Genomic DNA, 26504 nt, shown 5'->3' on the forward strand with positions numbered 1-26504 from the left:
GCTGAGCAAAGCCACAGAAGGTGTTAAGAAGCAGAAGGGTGATATCTCTAAAGCTTAAAGCTTCCTGCTTTTTTGCTCGTATGATAGGTTTTCCATAGCTCACTGTAAGTTTAAAAATTGCTATATTCACACATATCACTCAGAATGACCTTATTTGTAAGATCTATAGCATGTCATAATTCCTATCATTAATTTTTAAATTATGAGAAATAAGCCAATGGCTGTTTGGATCTGTCAATGTACAGGCAGAGACAGCATTCCTCAAGCTTAGTTCTCATTCAACCTGAACAGTGTGCCAGAGAGGAGGAAAGCAGAAACAAGCAAAGCTGGAAATATTCTCAAAAGGTCAGTGAGTGTTCCAGAGAAGGAAAACCAAGACAACCATGCAAATCAGCAGTGTCCCAAAGGTGCTGCTGCTGCTGAAAGCAATCAAGCAGGGCCCAAAAGAAAAACTGGCAACAGGATAAACCTTTAAATGCCTCTTCACATTTCATATTGATTTCTTTGTTCCTGGATTTAACTAACATGTCATTCATTAGGGAACATCTGTTGAAAACCAACAAAACACCTTTTATTTCTCAAGCAGATTTATGGATGCCATTTGTTTTTACTAATAGTTCAAGAAACTTAAAGTTTACCAAACCAAGTCACTTAGACTTAGGCAACAAATATGGAAAATAAAATAAAAATGACTCAAAAATCTCAGGGAGATTTTTATGAGCTGCCTTTGAGCAAGTAGCTGACTCTCAGATTTGTAATCATATAATCCTACAGTGAAGTTTTCAAAAAACAGTCAGCACCCAGTCTAAAGATCACCTCCAGCCTTATTTAAAAACCATTTTCTTCCTCTGTCTCAGTCACATTCAAGTGGAAACGAGCAGATGGGTGTGTTAAATGTACCTGTAATTGCATATAACTTAGAAAAACTTGAGATTTTAATGTAACAGACATTTACTGAGCATCTACTACATTCTTTACAAAGTGAGAGTCATAAGAAATATTATGAAAAACAAAACACAGGGTCTCTGAACAAGGAGCTCAAAGTATCATTATGGTATATGATAAGAAAGATAAGGAATATACATTGATTAAAAAAGCAGGCAAAGAAAATTCTTCACATAGATGATGATACTTCAACTGATATTTGAAAGGTACATGAAAAATAATAACAGGAGCAAGGATTATAGGGAAATACTAGATAGCCTGAAGTACCAGAGAAAATATCAGAAATCTGGTCGTATCATTTCAAATATCTGGCAGTAGATGGTCCTTCTTCAATTCTTACAGTCCATGAATAATGTCTACAAGTAATAGATTGTCTATTTAAGCATCAGACATGAGTAAAGATAAATATAATCAGATGTTTGGAGACATTAACCAAGTATCCAATAAAGCAAAATGGTATTTATCATTCTTCCTGTGAATCTCAACAGTTATTTTTTAGATAATTTAGTTTGATCCACTTGTAAACAAAACATTATAACTTGCTTTATTCCAATAACCTTCTGAAGCATCCACATGCATTCATACAAATATATATATACATCATATATACATGTATACATATATAAATATTATATATATATTAACAAGATGTAAGACATTAGGGATAAATTACTGGTAACATTTACACAGTAAATTAATGCTATAACTTTCAAAATGCCTTTAGGGTTACCTACTATGCTGAAAGGAGTCAGCAAAAATCTTCCAGCCACTATATCTTTGGATCTACCATATTCCCTCCAATGTGATGCTCTTCTGAGTTGTACAAAGCCAAATGACTAGGTTTGATAAGGATATTATAGCTGATCTACCTCTGATGACACAGGACTTCTTCTACAAGAAATTTCAACTTTGTAACTCTCCCTTGCTTGAGGTAAGACTTTCCTAGAAGTATACTGCATTCTGACATTCTTACTAATTACATTGGACATATCATATTGCTTGATCAAATGTTTGATGAAACATCTGAAGGGTAAGCTTTAGAGGTTTAGTCCATAAATGCTGATCTATTGTTTCTAGGTATTTCTACTTTGTAACTCTCCCTTGCTTGAGGTAAGACTTTCCTAGAAGTATACTGCATTCTGACATTCTTACTAATTACATTGGACATATCATATTGCTTGATCAAATGTTTGATGAAACATCTGAAGGGTAAGCTTTAGAGGTTTAGTCCATAAATACTGATCTATTGTTTCTAGGTCTGTGTTGAACCGGTGTCTTAGTAGAAGGGTGTGACGAACAGGAGTTCCTCACCACATAGTGCCAAGAGCCAGAAAGAGACAGAAAGGGCCCAGAACAAGATATAGCCCTCAAGGACACAGTCCAAAATACGCAGTGAAATTGTTATGATTTGAATATCAACTGTTTTTCACAAGTTCATGTATTGGGAAGCTTGCTCCTCAGATGGTGGGGTTATCTTAGGAGATTCAAGAAACTAAGATGTTCGGGTACCTAGATGGGAGTCATATGTCTGATATTGAACATGATGCTGGTCCTTACTCTCTTCACTCTCTGTCTGCTTCCTGTCCAACACAAGTCAACCTCCTCCTCCACTATGATGTTTGGCCTTAGCCTGTAGGGACAAGAAGTCATGGATCAGAGCTCTCAGAAACTTTAGCCAAAATAAAGCTTCCCTTCTCAAATGATCTCTTGAGATTTTTGGCTGTAACTCTGCAAAATGTAACTCAGCAATCTTGAACAAAATGATAATAATAATAATAATAATAATAATGCTAGAGACTTTACATGGCCATGCCTTAAAGTTTTAAATCAATATATTCAAAGCTATAGTATTAAAACACATGGCATTGGCATAAAATGAAACCAATGGAACAGACCTAACATGACACATTTACAGCTTATTGTGTGTGTAAAAGTGCATGTGTGTGCATGCATGTGCGTGTGTGTGCACGCACACACACACACACACACACACATGTGCAAGTGCTGGTCCTGGGACTTGAACTCAGGTGTGAGGCACTGACACTGGCTTCGATGTTTAAAGGCTAGAGATTTACCACTTGAGCTACAGCTCTCCTTCTGGCTTTTGGTGGTTAATTGGAGATAAGAATGTCACAGACAATCCTGCCCAGGCTGCCCTCAAACTGCAATTCTCTAATCTGAGCCTCCCAAGTAGCTAGAATCACTGGGTAGTCAGCCACTGGAACCACTGGTGCCCAGCCAGCGTACTGATTGTTTTTTGGTTTTTTGTTTTTTACTTAGAAACCAAGAACACACAATGAAAAAAGGAAAAGAGGGTATCTGAATTTAAAAGAATGATCTAAATGCTTAACTTCAACAGATGTTTAAATCTTTACATAACTTCAAACTGTTTCTGTTTCTTTCAAAGAAAATGTCCCAAATAATCATTATAGCAAACATTTTAGAAAATTAGGTTTAGGCTGAGGGTATAACTTCACTGGTAGAGTGCTTGTATTTGATCTCTGGCACCAAAAACAAATAAAATTCAAGTTTAAATATAAGAAGTCTGTGACATAATTCCTTATTACTACAGTTGTTACAGGATTCACAAAGAATATGGAATATTTCTTTCTTCTTTTTCTGTTTTTTTAGAGTCTCAGTATGTAACCCAGCTGACCAAAATCTTCCTGCCTCTGAAAGCTGGGACTGCAGAAATGAAAAACCATGCCCTCGAGAATGTAGAGTATTTGACTATTCTGAATAAAAGGTTCAATTTATAGATATATATTTAATAGTGAACACAGGTCTTGGCACCTTACTAAGCTCTCATGGGATGTTTTAAAACATAATAAAAATAACCTCAATCAATTTTCTGAAGTAAAATTTATAAGGTCATTATTCTTTAACCACGGTGCAATGAAACTTTAAAGATAAACTCATTATAACAAACGTAATAGTCTAAGAAAAAAATGCCAAGGTGTTATTAATTAACACAGATTACTAATTTTTGCTATAGGCCACAGTGACCTCTGGACACCTTAAGATGAAAAGGTAAACTATTAAGTTTTAAGAATTAACAGCTTAAAGGGAATATCTGTATTTTAGTTATGAAATGAGTTCCCTAGAAAAAAGCACTGAGAGAAATTACAATAAATAAATTTAGCATAGATATTTTAATCATTTTAATATAGAAAAATTTAAAGAAAACATGCAAGACACATTTACAATAAAAGTCACAGAATAATAGGTAAGTGAGGTACGTTTTTCTTTTTTGTTTTTGTTTTTGCAGGTCATCATCCCTGAGCTCTTTTTACTCAAGGTTACTCTATCACTTTGAGCCACAGTGCCACTTCTAATTTTCTGGTAGTTGATTGGAGATAAGAGTCTCACAGGAACTTTTCTGACCAGGCTGGCTTTGAACCATGATCCTTAGATCTCAGGTTTCTGAGTAGCTAGGATTATATATGTGAGCCACCAGCACCTGGCAGGTAAATGTTTGATATGTATTTCTAGACAACTATTAAGGGACTCTAATATTTTCTTTTTCCTAAGTAATTTATTCCTGTTTCTTTCCACACTAGCTTTTATTGCCTTTAATTACCTTTCAGACTATTTTCTCAACTAACAAAGTTCTGCTTGTTCTAAAGGTAGGAAACAAAATTAAATGTCTCTCAGATAAAAGAGTTCCATTATAAAATGACTCAGATAGAAAATGAATGCACTTTTGACCTGTACATTCTATATTTAATCTACATGGTCTTATTTTTATGCTGTTTGGATGAATGTGAATCACATAAAAGGTCTCATTCAATGCATAGACATCATTGCTGGTCAAATATATTTCCTGCCCTTGTGAGAACAGTATTTCATCTTGAGAGTAAAATTTTTGATAGTCAAATATAATGATGAAATAACTCAGGTACACATTCAAATGAACCCGAGTGAATATCTTTAAAGAATGAATGAAGAACAGATATTGGCAGGTGTGGTGGCATATACCTGTAATCCTGGTTACTCAGAAGCCTGAGGAAGGAAGACAATAGGTTCTGGGGATATCTTTGGCAACATAGTGAGATGCTGTTTCAAAACAAGCAAGCAAGCAAACAAACAAATAGAAACATATACAAATTGTATGTTTCTATGACACAATTGTTAAAATAGGTCAACTCCATCCACAAGCATTGTTCAGCATGCATGCTCTACCACATAGCAACTCTTAACCCTTGTGTTCAATCTGTAAAATGGTGTGGATGAATTCATCAGATAATCTAATAGTCTCAAGTGAGAGGTATTTCTATTATTTGAGTGAAATTATCCAATTAACCTTTTTCCTCTATATTCAATGGTCATATAACATATTTCAGGTTTATCAGTAATTGAAACCTCCAAACCAAAGCATGATAAAAATTATCAACATTTAAAATGAGGTTTTTAGATGTTAAAGATGTTAAGATAGACACTCCTCTGTGTTATTGACACTAATATGAAGGGACAAAGCTTTTCAAGAAAATAATTTCCCAAAAAGTCTTAAAAGTGATTCACACCATTTGGTTTAATTCTCAGAATATACATTGTAGAAGTAATTAGAAAATCTGACAAAAAATATATTCATTGTACCTATATTGTTAAGATAGGAATAAACCTAATTTACAACATTGCTATAAAACAATTACATAAATTACAACCAGAATTATATATTCTCAGCCTAGTGTGATGACACACATCTGTAATTCCAGCACTTAGAAGGCTAAAATAGGAGAATTATGGGTTTGAGGCCAACTTGGACTATGAAGATTACCAGGGAACCCTGTGCTACATAGTGAAACCCTGTCTAAACAAATCAACAACAAAAAATGAATTGTGTTCTCAAAAGATTTCTTAATATCATTAGCAACTAAAAGTTCATTAACTTTAAAAGTTAATAGAAATTAATTTTTTTGAAAACCATCAGTTAATTAAAACTGATTACAAATGATTATATTAACTATATAAATAATTATGATAAAAATACGTCTTTATCACTACATCTTTACACATTCAGTATAAGCTTTATTTGTGGGTATATATTTTTCATTTTTGATGCTAGTTCTGGGCTTGAACTCAGGCCCTGGGTGCTGTCCCTGAGCTACTTTGCTCAAGGCTAGCACTCTACCACATGGGCTACAGCTCTACTTCTGGTTTTTTGAATAGCTGGCTTCTAACCTTGATACTCAGAGGTCAACCTCCTGAATAGCTAGGATTACAGGAACAAGCCACAGGCTCCCAACTCCTTTATTTGTGCTTTTAATTTCTTTTTAAAATTGCAACTTTCTCTTATAGGATAGCTTACTTTCATTCATTTATTCTCTATTTATACAGTAGAGATTAAGTTCATTCTAATTCTCTGTTCATTGTACATTGTCAAGAGTAGTTCATCTGATTTTTTCCCTTATTTTCTTTCTGTTTTACAGACCTACATATTTACATATGCATATACAAGTACTTGAATCACATTCTATTTTTATAATAAATCAAAATGTAGATTTTTTAAAAGCATAGCCTATTATCCTTTATCTTCATCTATATCAGAAAGACGATTTTAAGAAAGTGAATTTAAAAAAAAACCATGATTGAGAGTCAAAGATTAGGGTCTAAATGATTCTTCTTCCTCTCAGCAACTGAAAATTCATGGGAAAATCACTTAACAGCCTTGAACATATTTTTCCATATACTTGATTTACAGGAAGAAAGGCATAATAAAGGTGATACAAAGGTAATACATCTAATAATTACATATGTTCTGTGATCTTTGTATTAAAGCAGATGTAATACATAAGTAAACTTATGTAATACATAAGTAAACTATGATTGCCACATCATAGGTATTCAGTAGTATTTTTTCAGGGTAGAATTTAATACTGAACGTCATAACATACCCTAGATATCTATAAAAAACAAATGTTCTTTCTTTGTTTTCTTCAATGCCAATGAATTGCTCTAGAGCAAATGTTGATTCATTACCAGGCAGGAGGTGTGGGAAGACATAGCAACTATTGCCTGGAAATTTTCTTTGTAAGTAAAACTCAGGAGCTACATTCTCCTGAAGCGGCTCTCAGTGCCCACACAACATAGAGGAGCATCCATGTTTATCTTGAGACAAACCTATCTATCCTGTTATACTCTCCTGTCTTTGTTATGGAGCATCCATGTTTATCTTGAGACAAACCTATCTATCCTGTTATACTCTCCTGTCTTTGTTATTACAGATACATTTTATCTACTGAAGAGTCAGTAACCCCTCTGTACAACATTTTTACAATAAAAAAACATACAAAAATAAAACATTACAAAAACACTGTTAGTTATATGGTATTGGTACCAGCTTGCTAATTCTAGCTACTAAAGAGGCTGAGTAGCTAGGATTATTTTTTGGCCCAGGTAGAAAAGTTTGAAAGACTCTTCTCTATTATTAACTAGTAAAAAGCCAGAAGTGGAGCTGTGGCTCAATTCTTTGCCCTGAGCAAAGAATTAGATGAGAATGCAAGGCCCTAAGTTCAAGCCTCAATATGAGCTCAATAAATAAAATAAAACTTTGTAGTTGAATGGACACATTACCTAGACTGATGAGTCAGTTCTATCTAGACACACCAGGTCTCACTCATATAGTGTGAGAGCTGCTTTTATCTCAAATCAGTATGCACTGTGAATCATGATATAAGTAATCAATTGTATATACTAATTGCAAACTTTTTATAAATGCTAATTATCCTGTGAAGCTTTACAAATGTCCTTTACAATTACAATTATCCTGTGAATTCTTTACAATTGTGCTTGAAGTGTTTAGCTTGCTATTCCAAATTTATGACCAGCCTGAGGTAAAGAAGTATCCTGGATCTCTGCTAGAGTTAGGGAAGCCTACAAGATAATAACAGCTCAAGAAGCAAGTAAAGACAGAAGGTAGGCATGGGATGATGAAGAAATATTTGTTTTTGTGCCAGGTTTTAAGAAGGCTAAGCAGGATTTGTATTCTTGCTATTTCAAAGGATTAGGACCAAAGTGTATTGCATTCATCCAATGGAAACATTTTAAATAGAAGTATAGTTTCTAGAGAAAAGAAAAGAAATCATTAGTTTTAATCTTTCAGAGTGGTTTCACAGATTTTCAACTACCAATAGAATTTTTTTCTCTTTCAGTATATCTTATCCTTTGATCCATCAAGGATGTGTTCTGCTTTTATTTTGTATATAAAGATTTATCTTGCTATGCTATGTACATGATACCTTAAGATACTTGTTTGACACTGAACTATTTAATTCAGACTTGAATTACAATACTTTCTGATTCTCCAGGTTATACACTATAAGGGGGAATGTAACCTAGTGTAACCACTAAGGAAATCAGTATGGAGATTCCTTAGAAACTAAGCATAAAACTACCCTATGTCCTGCTATAATGTTTCATGTCATATATCCAAAGGAATGTAAGTCAGCATACAAAAGAGATAGCGGCTCATCCAGATTTACAGAAGCACTAGTCACAATAACCAATCTATAGGATCACTTATGGATCATAAAGAATGTAATATGTGATATAATATATTATATAATAAATTATACATAATATAAATTACATAATACATATATACACATAACAGTGTTACTCAGTGATTCAGAAGAATGAAATTTTGCATTTTCCAAAAAACTGAATAGGACTGTATGTTAAGATATTAAGTGAAATAACTCACTCTCAGAAAACCAATAACATGTTTATTTTTTTTCTCATATTCAGAATGTACACCCAAAAATACAAAATGACCTAAATATAAACAGAGGATTGTAAATCAGGCACAGTAGCTCATGCCTGTTATCCTAGCTACTCAGGAAGTTGAAATTTGAGGATCACAGATCAAAGCTAGCATGGTCAGGAAAGTTCATGAGATTCTTATCACCAATTAACCCCCCAAAAGCCAGAAGTAACACTGTGGCTTATGTGGTAGAGTGCTAGCATTGAGCCAGAAAAAAAGAAAAAAAGAACTTCAGGGACAACACCTAGGCACTTGGTTTTAAGCTCTTAGATTGGCCCACACCCACACAAAAAGAAGTTGATGAGTGACTATGGAGGGACTCTGTAGGTGGGGGTGCAAAAGGAAAATTGGAAAATGTGATAAGGATATAAGTGTGATTGAAGTACTTCACATGTGTGTATAGAAATATTATAGTGAAATGCCTTTGAACACTAATAAACTCAAGTGAAATAAAATCAATATAATATTTTACATTAACTAACTAAATTTGAATTTTTCATGATGTCTTTGATTTAGGTAATCTCAAAATAAAATTTGATCCCAACCATCTCTTATGTATGGAAATTGAATGTAGACTATCCCCTACTGGTGATCAAATTTTTATCTCTTACATGGAATGAAATGGGAGCATTCTGAATTTTGGAAAGGGACAGTCCTGTGTTTGATTTATGATAATGGTGGCCAAGTGACAATGACACTTATGGGCACATTACTTTCCTTTTGTGGATATCAACTTCCTCTTCATATGTTTCAGATTAGTATAAATATAAATACTTTATTTGATACCATATCAAAATGTTACACAAGTGTCAGCTTCTTTTGTTTTATTGTAAAGGTGATGTACAGAGGGGTTACAGTTACATAAGTAAGGAAATAACTACATTTCTTTTCAAACAGTGTTAGCTCCTCCCTCAGTTTGTCCTGCTTTCCCTCCCTCGCAACTCCCTGACTCCCCAAGCTGTAAAGTTCATTTATGATATAGTGTCTCATGAGTACAGCTTCTTCTAACTTATTTTCTATGTATTATCTGACATTATAAATTATTTTTCCCATAAAATATCATGACGGTATCTGTAATCTTGATATGATGTAGTATCATACTGGAATCATTCAGAAAATATTGATTGATATTCAGCATACACTTATTTCTGTGGATCTTCAAATATGAGCATATTTCATTATCATTACTGGACTCAGTGACTTTTTAAGTGTTAGGAAATTGACAAGTTCATATTGGGAGATAAAAGTTCATCAAAATTCTAATATTTTGTTGAAAGGTCAAATTTTGCAATTGACAACAAATACTGTCCATTGTTTCCTCTAAAAGAACAGATTTATTTTGATACTTGCCAAGTACGTAAGTCTGCATAAGCCAGTGGTTTTCCTGTTGTTCAATGTAAGAAGGCAATGAACACACATCTTTTCCTTTAAACAAGCATACTTTTTTTAGGATTTTTTTTTATTGTGAAAATACTGTACAGAGGGGTTACAATTACATGGGCAAGATAATGAGTACATTTCTTATCACGCATTGTAGCCTCCTATACTTTATAACACAAAGTTGCTTTATGCTTACTTTACAATTTGTCAAACAAAATATCAGTTGAAAAGTACTCCTGCCTCAGTATTTAATGAAGTTAGACATTTTTACAACTTCTAAAAGTGTAATGTTGATAAGACACTAGGAAAAAGCTTGCTGACACTGCTATAATCACAATTGTACTTTCTACAATGCCTCTGCCTCATAGTTAGAAGTCATTATTAATGTGTGCATATATGATATTTATTTTACATTGATAGTAACATAAAGTTATTATTATATTTATATAATAGTGAATGATTATAATTTAAACCTGCTAACAGAATATTCTAGAATACATACATATATATATATATATATATATACCATTAGCCACCATACTTCATGTTGCCTCTGGAAAATTCTACCATATATATAGAAGAAGTAATGTGTAAAAGGAAAATAACATTATGTTATGTCATGGACAGTGTCATTATGAGGGAGTCTGTTTGAGGCAACAGATCTCCTCAAAGTGTTTCAGGGACACCTAGAAGTTTGTAGACCAAACTTTGAGGACGCTTGACTAATACCATTTCTGGAAAATTCTGTGGGCTAGAAAAATGTTGCATTATGTGCTAAAATAACTTTCCTAGTCCTAGTTTTTTATTTTTTTCTCATGGGTAGAAATTCAGGACTTTTCAAATCCACATTTAAACAGAAAGATCCTTTTTAGTCTACCAAAAAGAGATCTGCATTACAACCTTCCCTCAATGTAAGAGTCAGTGGAGGCGAAGTCACCAGAGGCCAACCACAGAGGCCAGAAGTAAAGCACCCCCCAGAGCCTTCAATCATCACTTTCCGAATCGTTTGATCAGGCCTCCTTCCTCGATGGCCCCTTCATCTGTCACTTTCATGCCTCTCGGTGTTCCTTTTCTGAGACTGTGTTACTGTGCAATGTTGCTGAGTGTTCTGTCCTCAATGTCCTGGTCACGTAAGGGAAGGAAGTGTTCCATCTGATACAAAGCCATGCGCCAACACTTGTTCTCTGGGTTGATTTGTTCCTTGTTTCCAGGTCTGTTTTCCAGGACTGCCAGGGCTTTTCTGTCAACAGTCACAATAGTGACAGAAACACATTTGTGCTCTGTGAATCTTCTATTCTTCATGGATGTCAGAATGTTATGCATGCCCTTGAGACTTAGCTCATCACTTAAGGGGTGACTCTGTTTGGATGTTCATATTTTTGTTGCTACTTGAATATTTGGTAGAGCTTTGTTGAAGTATAAAATTTGCCTTTGTCTAGAAGGATGAATAATCCAGCAGATAAAAGAAGGTGAAGTTTTATCCACCATTCAGAAAAAATTATGCTCTTACCCTGGAAAAGTGTATCTTGTTTTAGTCACAAACACTCGAACAGCAGTGTAATCCTACAATCCAATCTGATATCACACAATGGATTGGTACTTCACCCAGGAAGGAGCACTGTGTATGTATTGCATTGGTAGCTTGGGGAAATAAGTAAAAGAATACACTTAGAAACACAGCTAACACCGATGAATTGGTTTTCCTGATCAATTCCAATACAGAAAGATTGGATTGCCTGACCTGAAATGGCTAGAGCAAGTGCCTTTAGGTTTCTGTAGCATATTAGCAAACATAGATTTTTTTAAATCATAAGAAATGATAGTAGGAAGTGGCGTTGTGGCTCAGTGGTAGAAGGCTAGCCTTGAGCTGAAGAGCTGAGGGACAGTGCCCTGAGCTGAAGAGCTGAGGGACAGTGCCCTGGCCCAGAGTTCAAGGCCCACTACCGACAAAAGAAGAAAAAAAAAGAATTGATAGCAGCTTCACTTGTACTAGGTAAATGATTTTTTATAATTATACAGATGACTTTAACTCATATGGCATTACTACAAGTATCTAAGCTTCAAACTCTACCCAATATTCAAGCTTTCATCTTTGGAAGATAACTAACATTTGGTACCTGGTTCATATAAGGATTTTTTTTTGGGGGGGGAAGCTGGTGGTGGGGCCTGAACTCTGGGTCTAGGCACTGTCCCTCAGCAATTCAGCTCAAGGCTAGTGCTCTACCACTTGAGCCATGGCACCACTTCCAGATTTTCCTGCTTATGTGGTGCTGAGGAATTGAACCCAGGGCTTCATTGCTGCAAGGCAAGCACTCTATCACTGAGCCACCTTCCTAGCCTTAAGGATTGTTTTTATACAGAGCAGGATTCGCATGCTAACATTAGCAACCAACTGTCAGGACCTTAATGAAATAGTCCAATAGAGCTGAACTCGAACTATGCAGCGTGACTTTGACTGGTTTTGCAGATAAAACTACAAGAAAAATCCTATAAATCATGAAGAAACACTGAACAAAATTAAAACTATTCTAAAGGGCGTTGGGTTTCTAATCATCAAGAATGTTAGTATTACAGGACTGGGGTGTTGTTCAACAACTATTTGCTTAACATTAGCAGAGTTTTGTCTTTGATTCCCAACACTGCAATAAACAACGAACAATTAATGTTATAAAAGAGAAAAAGAGCTTGAGCATGTTTACCAGATTAAAAAGATTGAAGAGAAATGACAGCTAATTCAACACTAAATTGAGTCTTCCATTCCATGAAAGTTATTGGTATAACTTAGAAAAAGCAATTGAATAGAACCTATATATTAATTAGTATAGTGTATTAGTAATGCAGTAACAGTCTTTTTGTTCTTTTGTTTTTTTGTGCCAGTCCTGGAGCTTGAATTTAGAGCTGGGTGTTTTAGTGCAGTCACTAAGCTTTTTATTTTTTCCTCTCAAGGCTAGCACTCTACTACTTCTGGCTGTTTTGTTGATTAATAGGAGTTAAGAGTCTCCCGGATTTTCTTTTCGGTCTGGCTTCAAACCACTATTCTCAGATCCCAGCCTCAGCTAGGATTTTAGGCATGAGCCACCAGTAATTGAGTGCTGAATTTCCAGGCTTCAATGATTTAGCTATGGTTATATAAAAATACCCTTGTTATTAGGGGTATATTACCTATGTTATAGTGTTTAGTAATGAAAAGTCACAATATTTATAACTGATCCCAATTACTTACTCAAATTGTTTATATTATGCATTTAGAGATACATGTGTTTATGTATATTTTTATACAATAGGTAAGGCTAAAGAGGAAACAATAAATAGAAATAAGGAATCGAGACCCATGAAGAAAAATATGTGACACAATATTAAGCCTGGATATTTCAAGTGAAGGATATGTATATATTTGTTTGAGTATATTTAATTCTAAGTTTGATTTTATGAACATAAACTGAACAATTGACAATCTTCTATCTCTCCTCACCCCTCCTATCAAATAAAGGTTTGCTTGCTAGGCAGGACTGTAGAAAAATAATTGCTGTTTTTACTTTGTTTCTCAATCATCTCTCCAAAATTTTACAGATGTCACTTCTTTGAGTCTCTTCTATGGTTTTAGTGAGAAATCTTCTACAGTCAATACTTCTTTTGTCAATAGACTATAGGATTTCCTTCTGCTTTCACACTCACTGTTTTCTTCCTTAGTCACCAGACATTTCTATAACATGTTTTAGTAGTTGTATTCGTTTTCCTTTTCTTATTTTTTTCTGAGTTTTTTTAGAACTTTTTAGATCTTTATAGCTCTTACTATTTTGGAAAAATCTCTGACCATTATCTTTTCAAAGAGTCCTTCTGTTATTTTTATTTGTTTTTGTTATTCTAGAATTCCTATTCTAGAATTACTATTACTACTTTTTACAACTGTTGGAGACTTGTTACTTTCTCAACAACAACCTAATTTTCCTTGATGATTTAGTTACAATAGATTCTCTTGATCTACATGCAATTTCATGGATTCTGAGCTTCATTGAAACTCTATTGATAGGCAATGATCTTAATGTCTAGCATTTCTATTTGATTCTGTTATGGATTCTGTTTCTTTCATAAAGTTTCCCATCACTTCATGCATGCTGTTGATCCTTTCCCTGTGTGAAAGTTATTGTCTGAAAAGTCTAACCTCTCTGAATCTTGTTCTTTGGTTGCTTTTCTACCTGATAACATGTCAGTGTGTATGTGTGTGTATATGGATATATACTACATCTTATATCTTCCAATTTTAATATTTTCATTGTTGTTGTCAGATGTCTTGTACAAAACAGTAGAGAATGATGAAAATAATAATTATACTTGAAAATGTGTATGCCTCTTCAGTCAGTCCACTATTATTGAGAACTTGAAATTGTATCAAGAATGAAGATGTGGGGCTGGGAAGGTGGCTCAGTGGTAGAGCGCTTGCCTTGCATGCATGAGGCCCTGGGTTCGATTCCTCAGCACCACATAAGCAAAAAGTAAAAAGTCAGACGTGGTGCTGTGGCTCAAGTGCTAGAGCACTAGCCTTGAGCTGAAGAGCTGAGGGACAGTGCCCAGGCCCAGAGTTCAGGCCCCATGACCGGACCAAAAAAAAAAAAAGAATGAAGATGGATTATTTAGGAATTTTGTTGCATAAATAATGAGTTACTTTATATGACATTTGCATAAATGTATTCATGTACATTAATACTATTGATGTCCATCATCTTCTTTTGTCTTACTCTTACCCTGTCCCTTCATTTCAAATAGTTTCCAAGTTAGGTTCAAGTGGTTTTAATTGTTTACATTTGTGGCTCTAGATTCTTCATATGAGAGAAAGCATGTAGTACTTGTTTTACTAAGTCTGGGTTATTTGCTAACATTATCTTTACTCCATCCCTTTTCCTGAAAACAACAAAATTGTCCATTTATACTACATTTTCTTTGTCAATAGATGGGCATGTAAGCTGATTCCATTGCTTGGCTATTGTGCTAGTATTCATAGATGAACAGATGCTGATTTTTGTTCCTCAGATATATTTCCCTGATTGATATAGCACTATCATATTGGCTTTAGCTTTTTTTAATTTTCTTTTTTAAATTTTATTTTATTTTAATATAAAGGTGATGTACAGAGGGGTTACAGTTACATAAGTATGGTAATGAGTAAATTTCTTGTCAAACATTGTTATCCCTTCCCTCATTTTCTCCCATTAGCTCTCCCTACTGACTGCCCTTCCCAAGTTGTAAAGTTCATTTCCAACGTAGTGTCTTGTGAGTATTACTGTTGCCTTAGTTTATCCTCTGTCCTTTGTCTCACCATTCTGTTATTGCCCTTCCCTTCCCCAAATCAGATAAACACACAGACACACAGACACTCACACACACAGACACACACACACACACATATGACACAGAGTACCAGAATCAAAAGCAGTGACAACAGGGGATAAACCAAAGGAAAAAAAGAAAGAAAAAAGAACCAACTTCACACCTTACATCACACAAACAAACAGAAAAAAAGTCTTGTTTCCATATCTTGGAGTTCATTTCTATTAGCATCATTTTATATGGTCATATTGAGCTATTGTGATCCTCTGTAAGGACTATCCTAGACATATACCAGACCCAAAGAAACATAAGTTTTATATCTCATAGTGGCTGTACTAATCTGCATCCCTACCAACAGTGAACAAGCTTCCATTTTCTTCCACATCATCACCAGCATTTGTCTTTGCTTGTTTTCTTGATGACAGCCATTCTGACTGGGGTGAGATATAATGTTAATGTTGTTTTGATTTGCATTTCCGTTTATGGCTATGAATGTTGAACATCACTTCATGTATTTATTGGTAATCTCTACTTCTTTTGAAAGCTTCTCACTTCTGGCTAAGTCTCCTTTTCAAGTAACAAAATTTAAATGCCACTTAGGTTTTCCCCTAATGTTTGTGCTCCACCCTCAATTTTGTGTCATCTGGATGTGCCTATACTAACAGATAACCTTTCTTTACCATTTTATCCTTCTGTCTCAGATTGCTGTGGCCTAGTATCTGGTCCTTATTAAGCTGCTGGTAGGTATCGTTTGGTTAAATTTAGGTCAGCACTGTGTACCTGGATTTGGGGACTGAGACTTCCTTCTCCTTGCCCTGCACATAGCATCTTAACTCTCCCTGGTATGTGTCATCTGCAGGTGAAAAAAATTATGCCTCCTCTAGTGATGGGAAATCTCTAACCCTTTTACCAGATTTTGGCAGATGACCCTTGTCTATTTTTTTCCTTATTAGTGTAAAGTTCTTCCCCACATTTCTGCAGCAACAAGGTGTGTTTAGCCAAGTCTAAGGGCGACAAGGTTGTTGTTCGTCTCAAGTGGGCTTTTGCCCACTTTGAAAAATAAACTAAGCGAGGGATGAGGCTGTAGAATATCTTTTCATATATTTTTGTTACCAAAAAATAAAACTGATAAGAAATTCTCTCTGGGCTCTTCACCTGCTTGCATTCTATGCTTCACAGTAATCTATGCCATAATGTTGGCCTCCTCTTTATTATTATTAATTTTGTTGTCGGTCATGGGGCTTGAACTCAGGGCCTGAGTACACTGTACCAGAGCTTTTGCCCAAAGGCTAGTACTCTACCACTTTGAGCCACAGCCCCATTTCTGGTTTCCTGGTGGTTAATTGGAGATAAGAGTCTGTGGACTTTGCTGCCTGGGCTGGCTTTGAACCACAAGCCTCAGATCTCAGCTTTCTGAGTAGCTAAAATTACAGGCATGAGCCACCAGCACTAGATACTCTTTATTTTTAACAGTACATTAAACTTTTATCTGATTCTTCTTCACTTACTTTTATGGCTGCCGCAGCATTCACTTAGTGTCTATCACTACTGATTTAGTAGGGTCCAGCTCTCCTTGGAGAAACCCATCTAACCTTGTTTAAGGCTACTTGGTTATCTTACAACTTCAGTTCTACAATGAGCTCTAGAAAGTCACAATTTTATTGATTATTTTGCCTTTTGCTTGCTTTTAGCACTGAAGCAATTCTCTCTCTCTCTTTACTTTTTACATCCAAGAGTAAAATACTCTTTTGAATCTTTTTTTGAATTTTATTTTATTGTAAAGATGCTGTACAGTTTGGATCTTAAAAACACTTTATCTTAGGTTAGAAACAAATGTCAGTAACAATAATGAATGTAATTCTATTGCTTAATTTTTACATAGTTTTAGAGTGCATTAGTGGACGTGAGCTGCTACTTTTCATAAATAGAGAAATTTTTTAATTTAATTTTATTGTAAAGGTGATGTACAGAGGGATTACAGTTATATAAGTAAGGTAATGAGTACATTTCTTGTCTAACATTGTTACCTCTCCCTTGTTTTCTCCTACTTTCTCTCCACCCCAAGACCAGAATTGTTTATATAGGCCTTTGTCAGAACCAGGATTGAACCTATGGATTAAAAAAGAATTTTATAAAGCTGAGGAGTGACTATTCATAGCAGATCTGGATCACAAAACCAAAGCTAATGAAACACTTGACTGATTAAAGGGCAACTAAAATTAAAATCTTTCTTATGTATGCACTTTTTTAAAGGTTTTTGTTTATTTATTTATTTTTTGTCAATCATGGGGCTTGAACTCAGACCTGGGTGCTGTCCCTGAGGTCTTTTGCTCCAGGCTACAGCTCTACCACTTTGAGCCACAGTTCCACTTCCTGTTTGTACTTTCAATAGTACTATTTGCCTTTCATAATCATTCGTTTGAATATTTTTAATTGTGCAATGTACTTTGCAAATAATTTATCTTTGCCAGGCACTGGTGGCTCAAGCTTGTAATCCTAGCTACTCAGTAAGCTGAGATCTGAGGATCAAGGTTCAAAGCCAGCCTGAGAGGAAAGGCTATGAGATTCTTATCTCCAATTAACCATCAGAAAACCCAAGTGGCCTTGTAGCTCAAGTGATAGAGTACTTACCTTGAGCTGAAGAGCTCAGGGACAGCACCCAGGCCCAGAGTTCAAGTCCTACAACCGACCAAAAAAAAAAAAAAAAACCAAAACCAAAAAACCCCTTATCTTTAATTACCCTGAATAGCCAGTTTCAATTTCAGATATTTGTCTATATATATGCACACACCCACATATAGTGATATATATATATATATATATATATATATATATATATATATATATATATTCTGACATTAAAAGTATTTCAACTTTTAATTTTGAGATGGGGCCCCTTGAAGGCCCAGGCCTTCTTAGTGCTTATATTCCAGGTGCGACCAACCAAACCTGTCTCTGTTTTTGAAATTTATTTTAAATTTATTTCCAAAGTAATAACTTGAACTTATTCCATCTGAATTTGGAAAGCTTTAACTTGGATGTAACTGAGAGGCAGAGTGGTTGCCTATGAGATACCTAGTATCATCAGTTCAGAGAGGAAGGGGTAACGGTGTTCGACAAGAAATGTACTCATCACCTTATCTATGTAACTGTAACCTCTCTGTCCATCACCTTGATTATAAAACTAATTTTTTAAAAAAGAAAACAAAAAAGAAGAAATTCTAAATTATTAAACATTATAGTGTGTTTTGAGGTCACTTATTTCTAATCACATGCACACACAGACGCACATACACACATTGATTTTAGAAACCCTCATACTCTGACACATATTTTTCAGCCTCTAGCCCCATTTATGATTGTTTTTACACTGGTAAAATAACTCATCTGCCCAAATAATATAAAAAACAAAGAAAGCAGAGAGATCCCTTAGTATTAAATCTGTTTGGAAGAGCTTAAGAGGGGAAGAGATTACCTGTAGGAAACTCAGCAGTAGAGCCCTCTTCTGAATGACTGCATCTTAAACATAATAGTGTTTTCTGCCTTTGTGAAGGGGCTTTGGAGCAGTTTGTTTCCCAGAACAATAATAATCAGCCAATATTTTGACAATAGCTTTGGAAAACAACTAGGTTCCCTGAGTCAGAGACCTTTTCAGTTGTCTTGAATAAAATTCATACGAGAATCATGTTTATCCTATATGCCTATTATTGGTTTCTATAAAGAAAAAGCACACTTAACAAACACTAAATTTTTTTAAACTTAGGAACTTTGTACTCATAATCCTTGTGTATGATTACTTTAGGTCAATATGTAAGTTTATAAAAAAGCACTGTGAATCTATAGAAAATAAAAATGCCTTAGAATGAGAGGATCAGTGGATTTTTATTTATTAGCTTCTTAATCACACATAACTCCCTTAACTATATTCAGTACTACTTTCTTAATCAATAAAATGTGAAGAAAGTGTCTTATTTGCCTATTTGCTGAATTATTGCAAATATCAAATAAAAGGATTTGCACATGTTTTAGTACCTAGATCTCATACAACATGTTTGATTCATCTGTGTTTAATCTATTCTTGAGTCTGCCATTCATTTTCCTTATATGATCCTAGATTAGAGTTTTACAAAGTCAAACTATACTTTTTGAATAAACAGAAAAGGGGGTTTATATCACACAGCAACATGGTAAGTGAGAAGGACTGCCTAAAATACTATGGAGAAAGATTCTAAAGATGTTTTAGGTACAAGAATTGTAATTATGGTTAATTCTTTTTTACTTCCATGTGGAATAGTACAGGAATATAAAAGCTGTTGGCCCACATTTTGATAATTTTTTCAGGGAGCACATGATAGTTATTTGTATAAAGTAGACATGGTCTTCTCTATGCTAATAACACAATCTCATTGTATGATGGTTATAATTTTTCCTTTTAATTTTGAAATTGAAAAATACTGTTAGGTACTAGAGTGACCTAGCTCTGAATGCATAGAAAGCAAGATAAACTCAGGTTGTTTTACCAGTGAGGTTAATATGCTTCACTTTGCCTCACTCGAAGAAGGAAGATCTTCATAATAAAGGAGTTTTCTTCACTAAAGGGATATGAACAGATTTGTGCATCTCTCTATAAGAACCTTCTCACAGGTTGTCAAGAACTATGAGGAAGAATCATTTTCATGATTATAAATTACTTTTCTATTGTCAAGGCGATGTACAGAGGGATTACAGTAACGTAAGTAAGGTAATAAGTACATTTTTTGAAAACTTGTTATCCCTTCCCTCATTCTTCTCCTACTTTCCCTTCCCCCAGTTTCCCCAACCAGATGTACAGACCATTCCCAACATACTGTCTTGTGAATATCGCTGTTGCATTGGTTCCCCCTTGTCCTTTGTTTCACCATTCTGTTGTCTCCCTTCCCTAATTCAGATCAATGTATTTACAATACCAGGATATCAAAATCAAATACAGTGACAAAATACCAGGAACAGAGATCATGAAATATTATTTTTTCCCCAAGGAAGGGTCTGAGGGGAAAAACATGACACTTTAGACTCTAAGAAATTAGCTCTTAAAATGAATGGCCCATGTTAAAATGTATACAAAGACACTGTGAACTCTAGATCACAAACATTAAATGACCTCCAAATATCTGGTTAATGCATTCACCTTGTTAACATTCATTCACCCATCTATTTATTCATTCAGCAAATAATATTTGAACACTGACTATGCCAATTAGTATGATAAATGATGGTAATGCAATGGTGAATTAAACAAGCTTGATTCCCTAGCTTCCTGGGATTTATATTCTTAGAGGGAAACTATCATCCACTAGGTAATTGCATTTGTGGAGACTGCTTCAAGATGTAGAGCAGTGTGCTAAGTAGATCAAAATAAAAAGCCTTAACTCCGTGAAATTAAGGAAAGTGAATGGCCAAAGGGTTTGTGCATCCTAAACAGATGAGGGTGAAGACACAGGAAATATTTTTAAATGAAAATATTTTCTAGATGAGATGCTAAGAATTGAAAGGGCTAACACAAACATCTGAGACAGCCACCTAAATGTTAAGAAAACAAAAATACGTGAGTCTGGGTGTGGTCTTGCATGCCTGTATTCTAAGGCGGAGAAACTTGAGCTTGAAACCAGCTTGGGCTACATAGAGAACAACAAATAAGCAAAGGACCCTCCCCCCATCCCATACCCTCGCCTCAAAAACAAACAACCCAAACCAGAGGAGAGGAGAGGTTTTTGGAAACATGACTTTAAACTGTGCATTTTTGGTACTGCTTTATTCTGATTTTTTTTAACTAAAACTAAGAGATTTTTGCATGCCTTATCCCTGGATAGACTTCAGAAGCACAATGCTTTTACCTAGGTTCTATCTGCTCTATCACCTCAGGAATGAGTCACAAAGCCCTCACCTACAGCAAAAATCTGGAAAAGGCTATCATATGCCCATGGACTAATGGTATCTGCCTAGAAATGCATCTGTGCATTCTCAGAATATGTACAGATGACCAAAAAGAGCATCAACAAGACTTACCAGGGATAGTCTAAATCCAGTGACCAGTTGACATGGCAATAAAATGCCTCAAGTTGGGACAAGTCTTAAAAGGCCTTCTTCCTCAGTTTGAGTGTTCCCTTTTGAGTCCACTGAACTCTTCAGTGAGACAATATTTCAGCAATCCTGCTTTTTTTCCTTCCTTCTAGAGGTGGCAAGCCCCGGTTCCCCTTGATAAATCTCTAGCAAGAAAATCCATGTTCTAAGAGGCGTTCATCAGATCTGTACTCTGTTGTTTTTCTGACCTCAGAATTTCAGACCCCAGAACTGTGAGTAAATAAGTTTCATTGTTCAAGCCATTTTGTCTGTGACACTTAGTTATAGCAGCCCAGGCTGACTTCATTCTACGTCTGTATGCACTTCCTAGGAAACACAATGTGCCGCCATGAGCTTTCTGCATCACCACGGATTCATCAAGATGAGTCCTAGAACTCAAGTGAAAATGACCGAACCTATTGAAGATGAACAAGTTATATCTATAAAGAGTCTGATATATGAGAGTCCTATTTGAGTTGAAACTAGAGCTTTCTATTCAGAAAGGATTTCCTCAGCTCCAACGACTCTGAGGAAATAACTGCCTGGTAAGCCCAAAGCTATTCATCATATTCATAATTTGGGGAGATGGTGCTGCTAGTCCCCAAGTTTCTAGCAGGTGGAAGTGGAGAGATTGCCATTTCTGGTACATTATGTCCCCAGGGGTGGTGCTGTCACTTGAAATTCCAAACACGTGCCATGTCTCCCCCAAGGCTTCTTACCATCAGGATGTGACATACTGGTCATAGAGCTGTGAGGCAGGCGATAAGAAGAGTCCACAGAGCTAAAAAGAACAACAAACAATTTTGCAGAAGCCTCTGGAAATGTAGCATTTCTAATCAGAGCCTTGTCTGCACTGGGTAGAAAGCAGTCCTTCATTCCAAATTGTTTTGGGATGGGTAAGTGTTTATGGAAACATAGGAAAATCTCAATGCTGTCTTCCAACCTACATTTCCTCACATGAGATTTTTGAAGTTGATTTACACAAAAGACTAATATCATGTAAAGAGAAGCTTACTTTTCACTTAAACAGGACTGGCCTTTGATACTACAATGAAGACTGAGCATTTTAGATTAAACTGACCAGTTAAGAATGGAAGCTGAGCCAAGATCTCCATTTTATTTTAATAACAAATCCAGATTTTAGGGTTGTATTTCTTCTAATTGGGAAGCAAAGACAAAAGAGAGATCTGACAGGGTCTGAGAATCCCTCAGCCTCTTCTGGAAAGCCTTCTGTAAACAATACTCCTTTCTACAGCTTCCACAAACCTTCGAGTTTGCAAGTTAGTCTTGACTTCCACAGGGAGAGGAAGTTAGTCTTTGCTTTGTGCTTCTGCCCTCAACAGAGCTTTATTGTACACTCCAGCTTCTTTATTGTTGAGCAATGTTAGCCATTATGAGATGGGTTTTATTGAAGGCAGAGAGCACATTTTGCTAATCTGGAAGGTAAGTCTAACACTGGACAAATAACTGTTTGTTTGCTTTTGTATCCAAGTACCAAAAAGCACACCTGGACCCAATCTTTTACAAAACCTGAGAATCCTTCACTTAGACTTCCTTGCTTTATCTACAGCTTAAGATTCTCTGACCTGTAAACATGCCTTGGGCTGTTTTCACTTACATTGTTCCATATAACTGAAATGTTTTCACACCATTGCAAATTACAAGACTCTTCATCTACCTCTGAAATCTTTTAACATACTGCTTCCTCAAAATAGTCCCCTCTGCTCTCAGACCATCTTTTATTGACTCCTATACCCCATAATACTTGTTCTGCACTGGACCCCATACTTTGCAATCTTGTGAATTGTTCAAAGGCAGAATTCAAGTTGTTTTTCCCTTCTCTTCCCTAAAATCATATGGGCCAGGATTCAGTTTGTTGCTTCTGTCCCCACTGAATCTATTGTACTTTTTGTAGTCTCTGTGCTACAAACCTAAGAAGCAACATAACGCCCTCAAGTTATCATTCTCTGTACTTCTTGAACACTATCTCTGTTCACTACTATCCCCTAGACCAAGACCTAAGACCTTTGTATCTTTAGTTTTCACTTAGATGATTACACTTCCTCTGATTCTTTCCTTTCCTATAGTTTCATCCATTCTCACCAAGGATAGTTCCTTTCCTTCAAGCTCCTAAGAATCCTATAGGTAAAGGCCATTTCTTATTTCCTTTCCTTTTTCATTAAGCAAATATTTCTTTTGTCTTTTTTCATTTACTTTTTCTAGTTTTTTTTTTCCTTTCTCACTCTTTTTTTTTTTTTTTTTTTGGTGTGGGTTACCAGGCTTGAATTCAGGAACTGGGCACTGTTCCTGGACATGTCTTTCCTTTTTTCTCTCTCTCAAGGTTAGTGCACTACCACTTGGGCCATGCCTTCACTTCCAGCTTTTTAGTAGCTAATTGGAGATAAGAATCTCCCATACATTTCTATCTAGGCTGGCTTTGAAATGAAATCCCCAGATCGCACTCTCCTGAGCAGCTAGGATTACAAAGTAAGGCACTTTCACTTGGCTGAACAAATATTTCTACAAGCCTATTGTGCACCAGGACTCTCCATTACTTTTGATGGCAGAAACACAAGTAAACCGAGTTTCTCATATTGTAAGATTTTCAGAAATAATTTTTCAGAATGAATTTTTAACTTATTTTTAAAACCTTAGATTATCACTTCTTTTACTTAAAAGAATTTGGGTCCCTTATGTCCCACAGCTATATGGTCTATTGATTCTTGACAATTATCAAAACAATTTAGTTAAAAAGGAAAATCATTTTGGAAAATCATCTTGGACCAACTCATAATTCAACTTGGAAAAAACTGACATTAATTCCTATACCATTCAGTCTAAAAAATAATACAACTTTGATATGATTCCTAAACTGAATTGTGAAGCCTAAAACAATACCACTTAGTGCATCTTAACTATTAAATAAACATATAAAACATAAAAATTTAAAATGAGCAGGACTTTGGCACTTCAAGGCACCATAAAGAGAATGAAATTGAGGATGGAGACTAATGATATATTAATGATATATTTACAATATATGTATTCAACAAAGGAGTTGTATTCAGGATATACAATAAGACTATTTTCATATTAATAAGACTTCAACAAAAAAGCAAAATATTTGAATCAGAAAACTTACAAAATAAACTATACAAATTGCCAATAATCATATAAAATACAATTAACATTAACAATTTTCAAGAAAATGCAAATTATAAGCAATGTGGTACCACTACATGTTTATCATTAGATTTGATTAAATTAGACAGACTATGCATAACATAGTGAAATTTTAGAGTACCTAGCACCTTCCTTTTTTGCAGCAAAATGGTACAAGCACTCTTGAAAAGTTTCTTAAAATTTTACAAACTAACAAAGATGAAAAAAGACATAGACATTGTGTTCCTGTTACCCAAGAAATAAAAACATCTGTGCACACTAGTACATGAATATTTATAGCAGTTTTATTAAATTATTTAATGGTTAAAGAGCACCAATTTCAAACAATATTTGCCCCATCAACAGGAGAGTCCTTAACCAACCCATACAGTGGAATATTACTCATCAATATAAAAGAAAAGGTTTATCAATACTTACAACAGCACATATAAATCACAAGATCATTATGCCAAGAAGAAATGAGTTCTTATATTAGGAATTTACTGATAGGAATTCTTAAAAATGGATAGAAAACAGATCACTGTTGCATGGAGCAGGGTGACAAGAGAAATAAATAGATTAGCAAAAGACATGAGGAAACTTTTGAAGTAGTAGAAAAATCAACTCAATAACTGCATACAGTAGTTGATTAATGGTTTATTTAATAAGTAATTCATGAATTGGCTCAGATGTCTCCTCCTCTGCATGGAGCTTACTCTAGCCCTGTACACATATCCTCTGGTGTTAATCACTCAATTACTCGTTTATACCAACTCTCTTGCTTATACTTGAATACCATCCTCTATTGTTTCACAGTGGGTACCCATCTTTTTTCCTTAGTTCTGATTTCTTGGTGATGATATGAGGCAGAATTCAAGATGGTTCTCAAATCCCTTTCCTGTGTCAACAACTATTTCCAAGATATTGTTGCTATAAAGGGAGTTGTACACATGTACTTAGGTCCCAATTCAGTTGACCTTAATATAGAATGATCATCCAAATGATTCTGATTTAATCCTGAACTCTTCAAAGTTTTCTCAACCTGGTCACAGAAACCAAAACCATAGATTCAAGCATGAGAAGGATTCAGTATACAATTGTTCACTTGAACAACAGGGACAGCAAATGGCAAGGCTTATGGGCAGCTTCTAGAGGCTATGGGAACCTGGCAAGCAATGAAGACTTCAGTGCTACCATCCTCAGAAACTGAATTCAGCCAAATACCTGAATGATGATTCGAGTGGATTTATTTTCTCCCAGATCATCCAGACAGAATTCAGCCATGGTGCCACTTCCATTTTGGAACAAGGAGGGAGCCCATTCATGATGTGCAAGATTTATTCTGAACTACAAAAAGGTGAGCTGATAAACAGATGTGTTTTCAACCTCCAAATTTGCATTAACTTGTTACACAGCTCTCATAAACATAATACAGAAATAGAAATTGTCTATTTGTCTTTACAAAAAATGATTTTCATTTACTAAGGGTTCAAGACTACTTCAGTAGAAAGGATGGAAAGAAGCCTGAGAAGGTCAGAAGAAAAGAAATGAAGTTAAGAAATATGAAGAACTAAAGAGAAGAATGCATTTAATTTCCAGATCATTGATTCTTGGATATAGTTGTAAACTATCAGGGACAACTTAAAAATATCTCTAGATTTCAACTCTAATAATTCCCATTTACATATTTTATATGTGGCTTGGGAAACAGAGTATTTTTTAAATTTATGTAGATTTTTTGTTGTTATTATAAAGAATGTACAGAGGGATTACAGCCATATAAGTCAGGTAATGAGTACATTTCTTTTTTTTATTGTGAAAATACCATACA

This window comes from Dipodomys spectabilis, unplaced genomic scaffold (assembly GCF_019054845.1).
Source record: "Dipodomys spectabilis isolate Male_0828 unplaced genomic scaffold, ASM1905484v1 ptg000002l, whole genome shotgun sequence".
NCBI classification, from domain to species: domain Eukaryota; kingdom Metazoa; phylum Chordata; class Mammalia; order Rodentia; family Heteromyidae; genus Dipodomys; species Dipodomys spectabilis.